At 46.3% G+C, this 14,784-nt stretch overlaps 26 non-coding genes across 26 annotated transcripts; all 26 read right to left on the minus strand.

The window, feature by feature from the left end:
- Window positions 1–376: 376 nt before the first annotated feature.
- On the minus strand, window positions 377–458 carry TRNAL-AAG (transfer RNA leucine (anticodon AAG)). Its single transcript has one exon. It is a non-coding gene; the product is annotated as a tRNA-Leu (tRNA).
- A 739-nt stretch (window positions 459–1,197) lies between these two features.
- On the minus strand, window positions 1,198–1,279 carry TRNAL-UAG (transfer RNA leucine (anticodon UAG)). Its single transcript has one exon. It is a non-coding gene; the product is annotated as a tRNA-Leu (tRNA).
- Window positions 1,280–1,759: 480 nt separating this feature from the next.
- On the minus strand, window positions 1,760–1,841 carry TRNAL-AAG (transfer RNA leucine (anticodon AAG)). The gene has a single exon. It is a non-coding gene; the product is annotated as a tRNA-Leu (tRNA).
- Window positions 1,842–2,282: 441 nt separating this feature from the next.
- Window positions 2,283–2,364, minus strand: TRNAL-UAG (transfer RNA leucine (anticodon UAG)). The gene has a single exon. It is a non-coding gene; the product is annotated as a tRNA-Leu (tRNA).
- Window positions 2,365–2,844: 480 nt separating this feature from the next.
- On the minus strand, window positions 2,845–2,926 carry TRNAL-AAG (transfer RNA leucine (anticodon AAG)). The gene has a single exon. It is a non-coding gene; the product is annotated as a tRNA-Leu (tRNA).
- Window positions 2,927–3,367: 441 nt separating this feature from the next.
- TRNAL-UAG (transfer RNA leucine (anticodon UAG)) lies at window positions 3,368–3,449 on the minus strand. Its single transcript has one exon. It is a non-coding gene; the product is annotated as a tRNA-Leu (tRNA).
- Window positions 3,450–3,929: 480 nt separating this feature from the next.
- Window positions 3,930–4,011, minus strand: TRNAL-AAG (transfer RNA leucine (anticodon AAG)). Its single transcript has one exon. It is a non-coding gene; the product is annotated as a tRNA-Leu (tRNA).
- Window positions 4,012–4,452: 441 nt separating this feature from the next.
- TRNAL-UAG (transfer RNA leucine (anticodon UAG)) lies at window positions 4,453–4,534 on the minus strand. The gene has a single exon. It is a non-coding gene; the product is annotated as a tRNA-Leu (tRNA).
- Window positions 4,535–5,100: 566 nt separating this feature from the next.
- TRNAL-UAG (transfer RNA leucine (anticodon UAG)) lies at window positions 5,101–5,182 on the minus strand. The gene has a single exon. It is a non-coding gene; the product is annotated as a tRNA-Leu (tRNA).
- Window positions 5,183–5,662: 480 nt separating this feature from the next.
- TRNAL-AAG (transfer RNA leucine (anticodon AAG)) lies at window positions 5,663–5,744 on the minus strand. Its single transcript has one exon. It is a non-coding gene; the product is annotated as a tRNA-Leu (tRNA).
- A 441-nt stretch (window positions 5,745–6,185) lies between these two features.
- On the minus strand, window positions 6,186–6,267 carry TRNAL-UAG (transfer RNA leucine (anticodon UAG)). The gene has a single exon. It is a non-coding gene; the product is annotated as a tRNA-Leu (tRNA).
- A 480-nt stretch (window positions 6,268–6,747) lies between these two features.
- Window positions 6,748–6,829, minus strand: TRNAL-AAG (transfer RNA leucine (anticodon AAG)). The gene has a single exon. It is a non-coding gene; the product is annotated as a tRNA-Leu (tRNA).
- A 441-nt stretch (window positions 6,830–7,270) lies between these two features.
- On the minus strand, window positions 7,271–7,352 carry TRNAL-UAG (transfer RNA leucine (anticodon UAG)). Its single transcript has one exon. It is a non-coding gene; the product is annotated as a tRNA-Leu (tRNA).
- A 481-nt stretch (window positions 7,353–7,833) lies between these two features.
- Window positions 7,834–7,915, minus strand: TRNAL-AAG (transfer RNA leucine (anticodon AAG)). The gene has a single exon. It is a non-coding gene; the product is annotated as a tRNA-Leu (tRNA).
- Window positions 7,916–8,356: 441 nt separating this feature from the next.
- Window positions 8,357–8,438, minus strand: TRNAL-UAG (transfer RNA leucine (anticodon UAG)). The gene has a single exon. It is a non-coding gene; the product is annotated as a tRNA-Leu (tRNA).
- A 480-nt stretch (window positions 8,439–8,918) lies between these two features.
- On the minus strand, window positions 8,919–9,000 carry TRNAL-AAG (transfer RNA leucine (anticodon AAG)). The gene has a single exon. It is a non-coding gene; the product is annotated as a tRNA-Leu (tRNA).
- Window positions 9,001–9,441: 441 nt separating this feature from the next.
- On the minus strand, window positions 9,442–9,524 carry TRNAL-UAG (transfer RNA leucine (anticodon UAG)). The gene has a single exon. It is a non-coding gene; the product is annotated as a tRNA-Leu (tRNA).
- A 479-nt stretch (window positions 9,525–10,003) lies between these two features.
- Window positions 10,004–10,085, minus strand: TRNAL-AAG (transfer RNA leucine (anticodon AAG)). Its single transcript has one exon. It is a non-coding gene; the product is annotated as a tRNA-Leu (tRNA).
- A 441-nt stretch (window positions 10,086–10,526) lies between these two features.
- On the minus strand, window positions 10,527–10,608 carry TRNAL-UAG (transfer RNA leucine (anticodon UAG)). The gene has a single exon. It is a non-coding gene; the product is annotated as a tRNA-Leu (tRNA).
- Window positions 10,609–11,088: 480 nt separating this feature from the next.
- TRNAL-AAG (transfer RNA leucine (anticodon AAG)) lies at window positions 11,089–11,170 on the minus strand. The gene has a single exon. It is a non-coding gene; the product is annotated as a tRNA-Leu (tRNA).
- A 441-nt stretch (window positions 11,171–11,611) lies between these two features.
- TRNAL-UAG (transfer RNA leucine (anticodon UAG)) lies at window positions 11,612–11,693 on the minus strand. The gene has a single exon. It is a non-coding gene; the product is annotated as a tRNA-Leu (tRNA).
- Window positions 11,694–12,173: 480 nt separating this feature from the next.
- Window positions 12,174–12,255, minus strand: TRNAL-AAG (transfer RNA leucine (anticodon AAG)). Its single transcript has one exon. It is a non-coding gene; the product is annotated as a tRNA-Leu (tRNA).
- Window positions 12,256–12,694: 439 nt separating this feature from the next.
- TRNAL-UAG (transfer RNA leucine (anticodon UAG)) lies at window positions 12,695–12,776 on the minus strand. The gene has a single exon. It is a non-coding gene; the product is annotated as a tRNA-Leu (tRNA).
- A 480-nt stretch (window positions 12,777–13,256) lies between these two features.
- On the minus strand, window positions 13,257–13,338 carry TRNAL-AAG (transfer RNA leucine (anticodon AAG)). The gene has a single exon. It is a non-coding gene; the product is annotated as a tRNA-Leu (tRNA).
- Window positions 13,339–13,779: 441 nt separating this feature from the next.
- Window positions 13,780–13,861, minus strand: TRNAL-UAG (transfer RNA leucine (anticodon UAG)). The gene has a single exon. It is a non-coding gene; the product is annotated as a tRNA-Leu (tRNA).
- Window positions 13,862–14,341: 480 nt separating this feature from the next.
- TRNAL-AAG (transfer RNA leucine (anticodon AAG)) lies at window positions 14,342–14,423 on the minus strand. The gene has a single exon. It is a non-coding gene; the product is annotated as a tRNA-Leu (tRNA).
- Window positions 14,424–14,784: the final 361 nt, after the last annotated feature.

A 14,784-nucleotide genomic window follows, 5' to 3' on the forward strand; every position in this document is an offset into this window, starting at 1 on the left:
CTTTTGCTATCAAATGCTTGATTTGCCAAAGTTGTTTAATTTGACCATGCAGGCCCTTAGCTCCCGCGATTTGCCCTGCCTGACCAGCAGGTGCTGCCGATAGCTCAAAGGTTAAATATCTAAGCATTAGGTGCCGGGGGTTCTGAGTTTGAATCCTTTGGCAGTCAAAAGGCGTAAGTCATTCGAAACTGTCAATTAACCTTTTTATGTTTTTGGAGGTCTTGTGTGTCTTTCTTACCGTTGTTTATATGACTAAATCAATCCTTGTGTTGCTTTTCCACGTGTGGCCTTCAGGGGCATATGGTTAGTTTGCGGGAAGGAATCTTGTGTTGCTGAGTGCATTTCGGGAACAAATGACAAACAGAGGGAAAAAGCATGGCAGCGGTGGGATTTGAACCCACGCCTCCGAAGAGACTGGAGCCTTAATCCTGCGCCTTAGACCGCTCGGCCACGCTACCGAGTCAAGCCGTTTCTGCACAACTCTCCAAGGGGGATTACTCACTAAAGGAAGCGTTTCAGGTTCGAGTCCCTCACTTCACTATTCATAATGAAGAGTCAACAGTTGCCGGTTTCTCCAGCAGGAAGGGCAGAGCTGGCCCTGTGTAATGCAAGATTGAATGGGTGAGGGGACTTTGAAGAAATAACAGATTCCACTAGGCATTATACCGGGCCAACCAAGCTCTTCCTGCAGCAGAAGCTGACTGGGGTTAGAGCTTGGTAATATAGAATTACTTCAAGTAGGCTTAAAGTATCTTTCTGCAACACTTTAGGAGATTAGAGACTTGCTAAGGGTCTTGTTTCCCAGGACGACAGAATACCAATTGAACACTAGTTTTTAACAAAGAGCAAATGAACAAACAAACCTTCCTAAGCACACTGGTCTACTTTAACAAAACATGGCAGTGGTGGGATTTGAACCCACGCCTCAAATGAGACTGATAACACTGATTCCACTAGGCATTATACCGGGCCAACCAAGCTCTTCCTGCAGCAGAAGCTGACTGGGGTTAGAGCTTGGTAATATAGAATTACTTCAAGTAGGCTTAAAGTATCTTTCTGCAACACTTTAGGAGATTAGAGACTTGCTAAGGGTCTTGTTTCCCAGGACGACAGAATACCAATTGAACACTAGTTTTTAACAAAGAGCAAATGAACAAAAAAGCCTTCCTAAGCACTCTGGTCTACTTTAACAAAACATGGCAGCGGTGGGATTTGAACCCACGCCTCAAATGAGACTGGAGCCTAAATCTAGCGCCTTAGACCGCTCGGCCACGCTACCCAAGCTGTATGCTGTGCTTCCGATATCTCCCACAGTCACACAAGCAGAGCCCAGATGGTGCCAAATTGTGAACAAGATTAAAAACACCACACTGAAAAGGATGGCTTTTGCTATCAAATGCTTGATTTGCCAAAGTTGTTTAATTTGACCATGCAGGCCCTTAGCTCCCGCGATTTGCCCTGCCTGACCAGCAGGTGCTGCCAATAGCTCAAAGGTTTAATATCTAAGCATTAGGTGCCGGGGGTTCTGAGTTTGAATCCTTTGGCAGTCAAACGGCGTAAGTCATTCGAAACTGTCAATTAACCTTTTTATGTTTTTGGAGGTCTTGTGTGTCTTTCTTACTGTTGTTTATATGACTAAATCAATCCTTGTGTTGCTTTTCCACGTGTGGCCTTCAGGGGCATATGGTTAGTTTGCGGGAAGGAATCTTGTGTTGCTGAGTGCATTTCGGGAACAAATGACAAACAGAGGGAAAAAGCATGGCAGCGGTGGGATTTGAACCCACGCCTCCGAAGAGACTGGAGCCTTAATCCAGCGCCTTAGACCGCTCGGCCACGCTACCAAGTAATGCTGTTTTTGCACCACTCTCCAAGGGGGATTACTCACTAAAGGAAGCGTTTCAGGTTCGAGTCCCTCACTTCACAATTCATAATGAAGAGTCAACAGTTGCCGGTTTCTCCAGCAGGAAGGGCAGAGCTGGCCCTGTGTAATGCAAGATTGAATGGGTGAGGGGACTTTGAAGAAATAACACTGATTCCACTAGGCATTATACCGGGCCAACCAAGCTCTTCCTGCAGCAGAAGCTGACTGGGGTTAGAGCTTGGTAATATAGAATTACTTCAAGTAGGCTTAAAGTATCTTTCTGCAACACTTTAGGAGATTAGAGACTTGCTAAGGGTCTTGTTTCCCAGGACGACAGAATACCAATTGAACACTAGTTTTTAACAAAGAGCAAATGAACAAAAAAGCCTTCCTAAGCACACTGGTCTACTTTAACAAAACATGGCAGCGGTGGGATTTGAACCCACGCCTCAAATGAGACTGGAGCCTAAATCTAGCGCCTTAGACCGCTCGGCCACGCTACCCAAGCTGTGTGCTGTGCTTCCGATATCTCCCACAGTCACACAAGCAGAGCCCAGATGGTGCCAAAGTGTGAACAAGATTAAAAACACCACACTGAAAAGGATGGCTTTTGCTATCAAATGCTTGATTTGCCAAAGTTGTTTAATTTGACCATGCAGGCCCTTAGCTCCCGCGATTTGCCCTGCCTGACCAGCTGGTGCTGCCGATAGCTCAAAGGTTTAATATCTAAACATTAGGTGCCGGGGGTTCTGAGTTTGAATCCTTTGGCAGTCAAACGGCGTAAGTCATTCGAAACCGTCAATTAAACTTTTTATGTTTTCGGAGGTCTTGTGTGTCTTTCTTACCGTTGTTTATATGACTAAATTAATCCTTGTGTTGCTTTTCCACGTGTGGCCTTCAGGGGCATATGGTTAGTTTGCGGGAAGGAATCTTGTGTTGCTGAGTGCATTTCGGGAACAAATGACAAACAGAGGGAAAAAGCATGGCAGCGGTGGGATTTAAACCCTCGCCTCCAAAGAGACTGGAGCCTTAATCCAGCGCCTTAGACCGCTCGGCCACGCTACCAAGTCATGCTGTCGCTGCACCACTCTCCAAGGGGGATTACTCACTAAAGGAAGTGTTTCAGGTTCGAGTCCCTCACTTCACTATTCATAATGAAGAGTCAACAGTTGCCGGTTTCTCCAGCAGGAAGGGCAGAGCTGGCCCTGTGTAATGCAAGATTGAATGGGTGAGGGGACTTTGAAGAAATAACACTGATTCCACTAGGCATTATACCGGGCCAACCAAGCTCTTCCTGCAGCAGAAGCTGACTGGGGTTAGAGCTTGGTAATATAGAATTACTTCAAGTAGGCTTAAAGTATCTTTCTGCAACACTTTAGGAGATTAGAGACTTGCTAAGGGTCTTGTTTCCCAGGACGACAGAATACCAATTGAACACTAGTTTTTAACAAAGAGCAAATGAACAAAAAAGCCTTCCTAAGCACACTGGTCTACTTTAACAAAACATGGCAGCGGCGGGATTTGAACCCACGCCTCAAATGAGACTGGAGCCTAAATCCAGCGCCTTAGACCGCTCGGCCACGCTACCCAAGCTGGGAGCTGTGCTTCCGATATCTCCCACAGTCACACAAGCAGAGCCCAGATGGTGCCAAAGTGTGAACAAGATTAAAAACACCACACTGAAAAGGATGGCTTTTGCTATCAAATGCTTGATTTGCCAAAGTTGTTTAATTTGACCATGCAGGCCCTTAGCTCCCGCGATTTGCCCTGCCTGACCAGCAGGTGCTGCCGATAGCTCAAAGGTTAAATATCTAAGCATTAGGTGCCGGGGGTTCTGAGTTTGAATCCTTTGGCAGTCAAAAGGCGTAAGTCATTCGAAACTGTCAATTAACCTTTTTATGTTTTTGGAGGTCTTGTGTGTCTTTCTTACCGTTGTTTATATGACTAAATCAATCCTTGTGTTGCTTTTCCACGTGTGGCCTTCAGGGGCATATGGTTAGTTTGCGGGAAGGAATCTTTTTTTGCTGAGTGCATTTCGGGAACAAATGACAAATAGAGGGAAAAAGCATGGCAGCGGTGGGATTTAAACCCTCGCCTCCAAAGAGACTGGAGCCTTAATCCAGCGCCTTAGACCGCTCGGCCACGCTACCAAGTCATGCTGTCGCTGCACCACTCTCCAAGGGGGATTACTCACTAAAGGAAGTGTTTCAGGTTCGAGATCCTCACTTCACTATTCATAATGAAGAGTCAACAGTTGCCGGTTTCTCCAGCAGGAAGGGCAGAGCTGGCCCTGTGTAATGCAAGATTGAATGGGTGAGGGGACTTTGAAGAAATAACACTGATTCCACTAGGCATTATACCGGGCCAACCAAGCTCTTCCTGCAGCAGAAGCTGACTGGGGTTAGAGCTTGGTAATATAGAATTACTTCAAGTAGGCTTAAAGTATCTTTCTGCAACACTTTAGGAGATTAGAGACTTGCTAAGGGTCTTGTTTCCCAGGACGACAGAATACCAATTGAACACTAGTTTTTAACAAAGAGAAAATGAACAAACAAGCCTTCCTAAGCACACTGGTCTACTTTAACAAAACATGGCAGCGGTGGGATTCGAACCCACGCCTCAAATAAGACTGGAGCCTAAATCCAGCGCCTTAGACCGCTCGGCCACGCCACCCAAGCTGGGTGCTGTGCTTCCGATATCTCCCACAGTCACACAAGCAGAGCCCAGATGGTGCCAAAGTGTGAACAAGATTAAAAACACCACACTGAAAAGGATGGCTTTTGCTATCAAATGCTTGATTTGCCAAAGTTGTTTAATTTGACCATGCAGGCCCTTAGCTCCCGCGATTTGCCCTGCCTGACCAGCAGGTGCTGCCGATAGCTCAAAGGTTTAATGTCTAAACATTAGGTGCCGGGGGTTCTGAGTTTGAATCCTTTGGCAGTCAAACGGCGTAAGTCATTCGAAACCGTCAATTAACCTTTTTATGTTTTCGGAGGTCTTGTGTGTCTTTCTTACCGTTGTTTATATGACTAATTTAATCCTTGTGTTGCTTTTCCACGTGTGGCCTTCAGGGGCATATGGTTAGTTTGTTTTGCTTTCTGCAACACTTTAGGAGATTAGAGACTTGCTAAGGGTCTTGTTTCCCAGGACGACAGAATACCAATTGAACACTAGTTTTTAACAAAGAGCAAATGAACAAAAAAGCCTTCCTAAGCACACTGGTCTACTTTAACAAAACATGGCAGCAGTGGGATTTGAACCCACGCCTCAAATGAGACTGGAGCCTAAATCCAGCACCTTAGACCGCTCGGCCACGCTACCCAAGCTGGGTGCTGTGCTTCCGATATCTCCCACAGTCACACAAGCAGAGCCCAGATGGTGCCAAAGTGTGAACAAGATTAAAAACACCACACTGAAAAGGATGGCTTTTGCTATCAAATGCTTGATTTGCCAAAGTTGTTTAATTTGACCATGCAGGCCCTTATCTCCCGCGATTTGCCCTGCCTGACCAGCAGGTGCTGCCAATAGCTCAAAGGTTTAATATCTAAGCATTAGGTGCCGGGGGTTCTGAGTTTGAATCCTTTGGCAGTCAAACGGCGTAAGTCATTCGAAACTGTCAATTAACCTTTTTATGTTTTTGGAGGTCTTGTGTGTCTTTCTTACTGTTGTTTATATGACTAAATCAATCCTTGTGTTGCTTTTCCACGTGTGGCCTTCAGGGGCATATGGTTAGTTTGCGGGAAGGAATCTTGTGTTGCTGAGTGCATTTCGGGAACAAATGACAAACAGAGGGAAAAAGCATGGCAGCGGTGGGATTTGAACCCACGCCTCCAAAGAGACTGGAGCCTTAATCCAGCGCCTTAGACCGCTCGGCCACGCTACCAAGTCATGATGTTTTTGCACCACTCTCCAAGGGGGATTACTCACTAAAAGAAGCGTTTCAGGTTCGAGTCCCTCACTTCACTATTCACAATGAAGAGTCAACAGTTGCCGGTTTCTCCAGCAGGAAGGGCAGAGCTGGCCCTGTGTAATGCAAGATTGAATGGGTGAGGGGACTTTGAAGAAATAACACTGATTCCACTAGGCATTATACCGGGCCAACCAAGCTCTTCCTGCAGCAGAAGCTGACTGGGGTTAGAGCTTGGTAATATAGAATTACTTCAAGTAGGCTTAAAGTATCTTTCTGCAACACTTTAGGAGATTAGAGACTTGCTAAGGGTCTTGTTTCCCAGGACGACAGAATACCAATTGAACACTAGTTTTTAACAAAGAGCAAATGAACAAAAAAGCCTTCCTAAGCACACTGGTCTACTTTAACAAAACATGGCAGCGGTGGGATTTGAACACACGCCTCAAATGAGGCTGGAGCCTAAATCTAGCGCCTTAGACCGCTCGGCCACGCTACCCAAGCTGGGTGCTGTGCTTCTGATATCTCCCACAGTCACACAAGCAGAGCCCAGATGGTGCCAAAGTGTGAACAAGATTAAAAACACCACACTGAAAAGGATGGCTTTTGCTATCAAATGCTTGATTTGCCAAAGTTGTTTAATTTGACCATGCAGGCCCTTAGCTCCCGCGATTTGCCCTGCCTGACCAGCAGGTGCTGCCGATAGCTCAAAGGTTTAATATCTAAGCGTTAGGTGCCGGGGGTTCTGAGTTTGAATCCTTTGGCAGTCAAACGGCGTAAGTCATTCGAAACTGTCAATTAACCTTTTTATGTTTTTGGAGGTCTTGTGTGTCTTTCTTACTGTTGTTTATATGACTAAATCAATCCTTGTGTTGCTTTTCCACGTGTGGCCTTCAGGGGCATATGGTTAGTTTGCGGGAAGGAATCTTGTGTTGCTGAGTGCATTTCGGGAACAAATGTCAAACAGAGGGAAAAAGCATGGCAGCAGTGGGATTTGAACCCACGCCTCCGAAGAGACTGGAGCCTTAATCCAGCGCCTTAGACCGCTCGGCCACGCTACCAAGTCATGCTGTTTCTGTGCCACTCTCCAAGGGTGATTACTCACTAAAGGAAGCGTTTCATGTTCGAGTCCCTCACTTCACTATTCATAATGAAGAGTCAACAGTTGCCGGTTTCTCCAGCAGGAAGGGCAGAGCTGGCCCTGTGTAATGCAAGATTGAATGGGTGAGGGGACTTTGAAGAAATAACACTGATTCCACTAGGCATTATACCGGGCCAACCAAGCTCTTCCTGCAGCAGAAGCTGACTGGGGTTAGAGCTTGGTAATATAGAATTACTTTAAGTAGGCTTAAAGTATCTTTCTGCAACACTTTAGGAGATTAGAGACTTGCTAAGGGTCTTGTTTCCCAGGACGACAGAATACCAATTGAACACTAGTTTTTAACAAAGAGCAAATGAACAAACAAACCTTCCTAAGCACACTGGTCTACTTTAACAAAACATGGCAGCGGTGGGATTTGAACCCACGCCTCAAATGAGACTAGAGCCTAAATCCAGCGTCTTGGACCACTCGGCCACGCTACCCAAGCTGGGTGCTGTGCTTCCGATATCTCCCACAGTCACACAAGCAGAGCCCAGATGGTGCCAAAGTGTGAACAAGATTAAAAACACCACACTGAAAAGGATGGCTTTTGCTATCAAATGCTTGATTTGCCAAAGTTGTTTAATTTGACCATGCAGGCCCTTAGCTCCCGCGATTTGCCCTGCCTGACCAGCAGGTGCTGCCGATAGCTCAAAGGTTTAATATCTAAGCATTAGGTGCCGGGGGTTCTGAGTTTGAATCCTTTGGCAGTGAAACGGTGTAAGTCATTCGATACCGTCAATTAACCTTTTTATGTTTTCGGAGGTCTTGTGTGTCTTTCTTACCGTTGTTTATATGACTAAATCAATCCTTGTGTTGCTTTTCCACGTGTGGCCTTCAGGGGCATATGGTTAGTTTGCGGGAAGGAATCTTGTGTTGCTGAGTGCATTTCGGGAACAAATGACAAACAGAGGGAAAAAAGCATGGCAGCGGTGGGATTTGAACCCACGCCTCCGAAGAGACTGGAGCCTTAACCCAGCGCATTAGACCGCTCGGCCACGCTACCAAGTCATGCTGTTTCTGCACCACTCTCCAAGGGGGATTACTCACTAAAGGAAGCGTTTCAGGTTCGAGTCCCTCACTTCACTATTCATAATGAAGAGTCAACAGTTGCCGGTTTCTCCAGCAGGAAGGGCAGAGCTGGCCCTGTGTAATGCAAGATTGAATGGGTGAGGGGACTTTGAAGAAATAACACTGATTCCACTAGGCATTATACCGGGCCAACCAAGCTCTTCCTGCAGCAGAAGCTGACTGGGGTTAGAGCTTGGTAATATAGAATTACTTCAAGTAGGCTTAAAGTATCTTTCTGCAACACTTTAGGAGATTAGAGACTTGCTAAGGGTCTTGTTTCCCAGGACGACAGAATACCAATTGAACACTAGTTTTTAACAAAGAGCAAATGAACAAAAAAGCCTTCCTAAGCACACTTGTCTACTTTAACAAAACATGGCAGCGGTGGGATTTGAACCCACGCCTCAAATGAGACTGGAGCCTAAATCTAGCGCCTTAGACCGCTCGGCCACGCTACCCAAGCTGAGTGCTGGGCTTCCGATATCTCCCACAGTCACACAAGCAGAGCCCAGATGGTGCCAAAGTGTGAACAAGATTAAAAACACCACACTGAAAAGGATGGCTTTTGCTATCAAATGCTTGATTTGCCAAAGTTGTTTAATTTGACCATGCAGGCCCTTAGCTCCCGCGATTTGCCCTGCCTGACCAGCAGGTGCTGCCGATAGCTCAAAGGTTTAATATCTAAACATTAAGTGCCGGGGGTTCTGAGTTTGAATCCTTTGGCAGTCAAACGGCGTAAGTCATTCGAATCCGTCAATTAACCTTTTTATGTTTTCGGAGGTCTTGTGTGTCTTTCTTACCGTTGTTTATATGACTAAATTAATCCTTGTGTTGCTTTTCCACGTGTGGCCTTCAGGGGCATATGGTTAGTTTGCGGGAAGGAATCTTGTGTTGCTGAGTGCATTTCGGGAACAAATGACAAACAGAGGGAAAAAGCATGGCAGCGGTGGGATTTGAACCCACGCCTCCAAGGAGACTGGAGCCTTAATCCAGCGCCTTAGACCACTCGGCCACGCTACCAAATCATGCTGTCTCTGCACCACTCTCCAAGGGGGATTACTCACTAAAGGAAGCGTTTCAGGTTCGAGTCCCTCACTTCACTATTCATAATGAAGAGTCAACAGTTGCCGGTTTCTCCAGCAGGAAGGGCAGAGCTGGCCCTGTGTAATGCAAGATTGAATGGGTGAGGGGACTTTGAAGAAATAACACTGATTCCACTAGGCATTATACCGGGCCTACCAAGCTCTTCCTGCAGCAGAAGCTGACTGGGGTTAGAGCTTGGTAACATAGAATTACTTCAAGTAGGCTTAAAGTATCTTTCTGCAACACTTTAGGAGATTAGAGACTTGCTAAGGGTCTTGTTTCCCAGGACGACAGAATACCAATTGAACACTAGTTTTTAACAAAGTTCAAATGAACAAAAAAGCCTTCCTAAGCACACTGGTCTACTTTAACAAAACATGGCAGCAGTGGGATTTGAACCCACGCCTCAAATGAGACTGGAGCCTAAATCCAGCGCCTTAGACCGCTCGGCCACGCTAACCAAGCTGGGTGCTGTGCTTCCGATATCTCCCACAGTCACACAAGCAGAGCCCAGATGGTGCCAAAGTGTGAACAAGATTAAAAACACCACACTGAAAAGGATGGCTTTTGCTATCAAATGCTTGATTTGCCAAAGTTGTTTAATTTGACCATGCAGGCCCTTAGCTCCCGCGATTTGCCCTGCCTGACCAGCAGGTGCTGCCGATAGCTCAAAGGTTTAATATCTAAGCATTAGGTGCCGGGGGTTCTGAGTTTGAATCCTTTGGCAGTCAAACGGCGTAAGTCATTCGAAACTGTCAATTAAACTTTTTATGTTTTTGGAGGTCTTGTGTGTCTTTCTTACTGTTGTTTATATGACTAAATCAATCCTTGTGTTGCTTTTCCACGTGTGGCCTTCAGGGGCATATGGTTAGTTTGCGGGAAGGAATCTTGTGTTGCTGAGTGCATTTCGGGAACAAATGACAAACAGAGGGAAAAAGCATGGCAGCGGTGGGATTTGAACCCACGCCTCCGAAGAGACTGGAGCCTTAATCCAGCGCCTTAGACCGCTCGGCCACGCTACCAAGTCATGCTGTTTCTGCGCCACTCTCCAAGTGTGATTACTCACTAAAGGAAGCGTTTCAGGTTCGAGTCCCTCACTTCACTATTCATAATGAAGAGTCAACAGTTGCCGGTTTCTCCAGCGGGAAGGGCAGAGCTGGCCCTGTGTAATGCAAGATTGAATGGGTGAGGGGACTTTGAAGAAATAACACTGATTCCACTAGGCATTATACCGGGCCAACCAAGCTCTTCCTGCAGCAGAAGCTGACTGGGGTTAGAGCTTGGTAATATAGAATTACTTCAAGTAGGCTTAAAGTATCTTTCTGCAACACTTTAGGAGATTAGAGACTTGCTAAGGGTCTTGTTTCCCAGGACGACTGAATACCAATTGAACACTAGTTTTTAACAAAGAGCAAATGAACAAACAAGCCTTCCTAAGCACACTGGTCTACTTTAACAAAACATGACAGCGGTGGGATTTGAACCCACGCCTCAAATGAGACTGGAACCTAAATCCAGCGCCTTAGACCGCTCGGCCACGCTACCCAAGCTGGGTGCTGTGCTTCCGATATCTCCCACAGTCACACAAGCAGAGCCCAGATGGTGCCAAAGTGTGAACAAGATTAAAAACACCACACTGAAAAGGATGGCTTTTGCTATCAAATGCTTGATTTGCCAAAGTTGTTTAATTTGACCATGCAGGCCCTTAGCTCCCGCGATTTGCCCTGCCTGACCAGCAGGTGCTGCCGATAGCTCAAAGGTTTAATATCTAAGCATTAGGTGCCGGGGGTTCTGAGTTTGAATCCTTTGGCAGTCAAACGGCGTAAGTCATTCGAAACTGTCAATTAACCTTTTTATGTTTTTGGAGGTCTTGTGTGTCTTTCTTACTGTTGTTTATATGACTAAATCAATCCTTGTGTTGCTTTTCCACGTGTGGCCTTCAGGGGCATATGGTTAGTTTGCGGGAAGGAATCTTGTGTTGCTGAGTGCATTTCGGGAACAAATGACAAACAGAGGGAAAAAGCATGGCAGCAGTGGGATTTGAACCCACTCCTCCGAAGAGACTGGAGCCTTAATCCAGCGCCTTAGACCGCTCGGCCACGCTACCAAGTCATGCCGTTTCTGCACCACTCTCCAAGGGGGATTACTCACTAAAGGAAGCGTTTCAGGTTCGAGTCCCTCACTTCACTATTCATAATGAAGAGTCAACAGTTGCCGGTTTCTCCAGCAGGAAGGGCAGAGCTGGCCCTGTGTAATGCAAGATTGAATGGGTGAGGGGACTTTGAAGAAATAACACTGATTCCACTAGGCATTATACCGGGCCAACCAAGCTCTTCCTGCAGCAGAAGCTGACTGGGGTTAGAGCTTGGTAATATAGAATTACTTCAAGTAGGCTTAAAGTATCTTTCTGCAACACTTTAGGAGATTAGAGACTTGCTAAGGGTCTTGTTTCCCAGGATGACAGAATACCAATTGAACACTAGTTTTTAACAAAGAGCAAATGAACAAAAAACCCTTCCTAAGCACACTGGTCTACTTTAACAAAACATGGCAGCGGTGGGATTTGAACCCACGCCTCAAATGAGACTGGAGCCTAAATCCAGCGCCTTAGACCGCTCGGCCACGCTACCCAAGCTGGGTGCTGTGCTTCCGATATCTCCCACAGTCACACAAGCAGAGCCCAGATGGTGCCAAAGTGTGAACAAGATTAAAAACACCACACTGAAAAGGATGGCTTTTGCTATCAAATGCTTGATTTGCCAAAGTTGTTTAATTTGACCATGCAGGCCCTTAGCTCCCGCGATTTGCCCTGCCTGACCAGCAGGTGCTGCCGATAGCTCAAAGGTTAAATATCTAAGCATTAGGTGCCGGGGGTTCTGAGTTTGAATCCTTTGGCAGTCAAAAGGCGTAAGTCATTCGAAACTGTCAATTAACCTTTTTATGTTTTTGGAGGTCTTGTGTGTCTTTCTTACCGTTGTTTATATGACTAAATCAATCCTTGTGTTGCTTTTCCACGTGTGGCCTTCAGGGGCATATGGTTAGTTTGCGGGAAGGAATCTTGTGTTGCTGAGTGCATTTCGGGAACAAATGACAAACAGAGGGAAAAAGCATGGCAGCGGTGGGATTTGAACCCACGCCTCTGAAGAGACTGGAGCCTTAATCCAGCGCCTTAGACCGCTCGGCCACGCTACCGAGTCAAGCCGTTTCTGCACAACTCTCCAAGGGGGATTACTCACTAAAGGAAGCGTTTCAGGTTCGAGTCCCTCACTTCACTATTCATAATGAAGAGTCAACAGTTGCCGGTTTCTCCAGCAGGAAGGGCAGAGCTGGCCCTGTGTAATGCAAGATTGAATGGGTGAGGGGACTTTGAAGAAATAACAGATTCCACTAGGCATTATACCGGGCCAACCAAGCTCTTCCTGCAGCAGAAGCTGACTGGGGTTAGAGCTTGGTAATATAGAATTACTTCAAGTAGGCTTAAAGTATCTTTCTGCAACACTTTAGGAGATTAGAGACTTGCTAAGGGTCTTGTTTCCCAGGACGACAGAATACCAATTGAACACTAGTTTTTAACAAAGAGCAAATGAACAAACAAACCTTCCTAAGCACACTGGTCTACTTTAACAAAACATGGCAGTGGTGGGATTTGAACCCACGCCTCAAATGAGACTGGAGCCTAAATCCAGCGCCTTAGACCGCTCGGCCACGCTACCCAAGCTGGGTGCTGTGCTTCCGATATCTCCCACAGTCACACAAGCAGAGCCCAGATGGTGCCAAAGTGTGAACAAGATTAAAAACACCACACTGAAAAGGATGGCTTTTGCTATCAAATGCTTGATTTGCCAAAGTTGTTTAATTTGACCATGCAGGCCCTTAGCTCCCGCGATTTGCCCTGCCTGACCAGCAGGTGCTGCCGATAGCTCAAAGGTTAAATATCTAAGCATTAGGTGCCGGGGGTTCTGAGTTTGAATCCTTTGGCAGTCAAAAGGCGTAAGTCATTCGAAACTGTCAATTAACCTTTTTATGTTTTTGGAGGTCTTGTGTGTCTTTCTTACCGTTGTTTATATGACTAAATCAATCCTTGTGTTGCTTTTCCACGTGTGGCCTTTAGGGGCATATGGTTAGTTTGCGGGAAGGAATCTTGTGTTGCTGAGTGCATTTCGGGAACAAATGACAAACAGAGGGAAAAAGCATGGCAGCGGTGTGATTTGAACCCACGCCTCCGAAGAGACTGGAGCCTTAATCCAGCGCCTTAGACCGCTCGGCCACGCTACCAAGTCATGCTGTTTTTGCACCACTCTCCAAGGGGGATTACTCACTAAAGGAAGCGTTTCAGGTTCGAGTCCCTCACTTCACTATTCATAATGAAGAGTCAACAGTTGCCGGTTTCTCCAGCAGGAAGGGCAGAGCTGGCCCTGTGTAATGCAAGATTGAATGGGTGAGGGGACTTTGAAGAAATAACACTGATTCCACTAGGCATTATACCGGGCCAACCAAGCTCTTCCTGCAGCAGAAGCTGACTGGGGTTAGAGCTTGGTAATATAGAATTACTTCAAGTAGGCTTAAAGTATCTTTCTGCAACACTTTAGGAGATTAGAGACTTGCTAAGGGTCTTGTTTCCCAGGACGACAGAATACCAATTGAACACTAGTTTTTAACAAAGAGCAAATGAACAAAAAAGCCTTCCTAAGCACACTGGTCTACTTTAACAAAACATGGCAGCGGTGGGATTTGAACCCACGCCTCAAATGAGACTGGAGCCTAAATCCAGCGCCTTAGACTGCTCGGCCACGCTACCCAAGCTGGGTGCTGTGCTTCCGATATCTCCCACAGTCACACAAGCAGAGCCCAGATGGTGCCAAAGTGTGAACAAGATTAAAAACACCACACTGAAAAGGATGGCTTTTGCTATCAAATGCTTGATTTGCCAAAGTTGTTTAATTTGACCATGCAGGCCCTTAGCTCCCGCGATTTGCCCTGCCTGACCAGCAGGTGCTGCCGATAGCTCAAAGGTTTAATATCTAAACATTAGGTGCCGGGGGTTCTGAGTTTGAATCCTTTGGCAGTCAAACGGCGTAAGTCATTCGAAACCGTCAATTAACCTTTTTATGTTTTCGGAGGTCTTGTGTGTCTTTCTTACCTTTGTTTATATGACTAATTTAATCCTTGTGTTGCTTTTCCACGTGTGGCCTTCAGGGGCATATGGTTAGTTTGCGGGAAGGAATCTTGTGTTGCTGAGTGCATTTCGGGAACAAATGACAAACAGAGGGAAAAAGCATGGCAGCAGTGGGATTTGAACCCACGCCTCCGAAGAGACTGGAGCCTTAATCCAGCGCCTTAGACCGCTCGGCCACGCTACCAAGTCATGCCGTTTCTGCACCACTCTCCAAGGGGGATTACTCACTAAAGGAAGCGTTTCAGGTTCGAGTCCCTCACTTCACTATTCATAATGAAGAGTCAACAGTTGCCGGTTTCTCCAGCAGGAAGGGCAGAGCTGGCCCTGTGTAATGCAAGATTGAATGGGTGAGGGGACTTTGAAGAAATAACACTGATTCCACTAGGCATTATACCGGGCCAACCAAGCTCTTCCTGCAGCAGAAGCTGACTGGGGTTAGAGCTTGGTAATATAGAATTACTTCAAGTAGGCTTAAAGTATCTTTCTGCAACACTTTAGGAGATTAGAGACTTGCTAAGGGTCTTGTTTCCCAGGACGACAGAATA

This window comes from Spea bombifrons, chromosome 4 (genome assembly GCF_027358695.1).
Source record: "Spea bombifrons isolate aSpeBom1 chromosome 4, aSpeBom1.2.pri, whole genome shotgun sequence".
Classification (NCBI taxonomy): Eukaryota; Metazoa; Chordata; class Amphibia; order Anura; family Pelobatidae; genus Spea; species Spea bombifrons.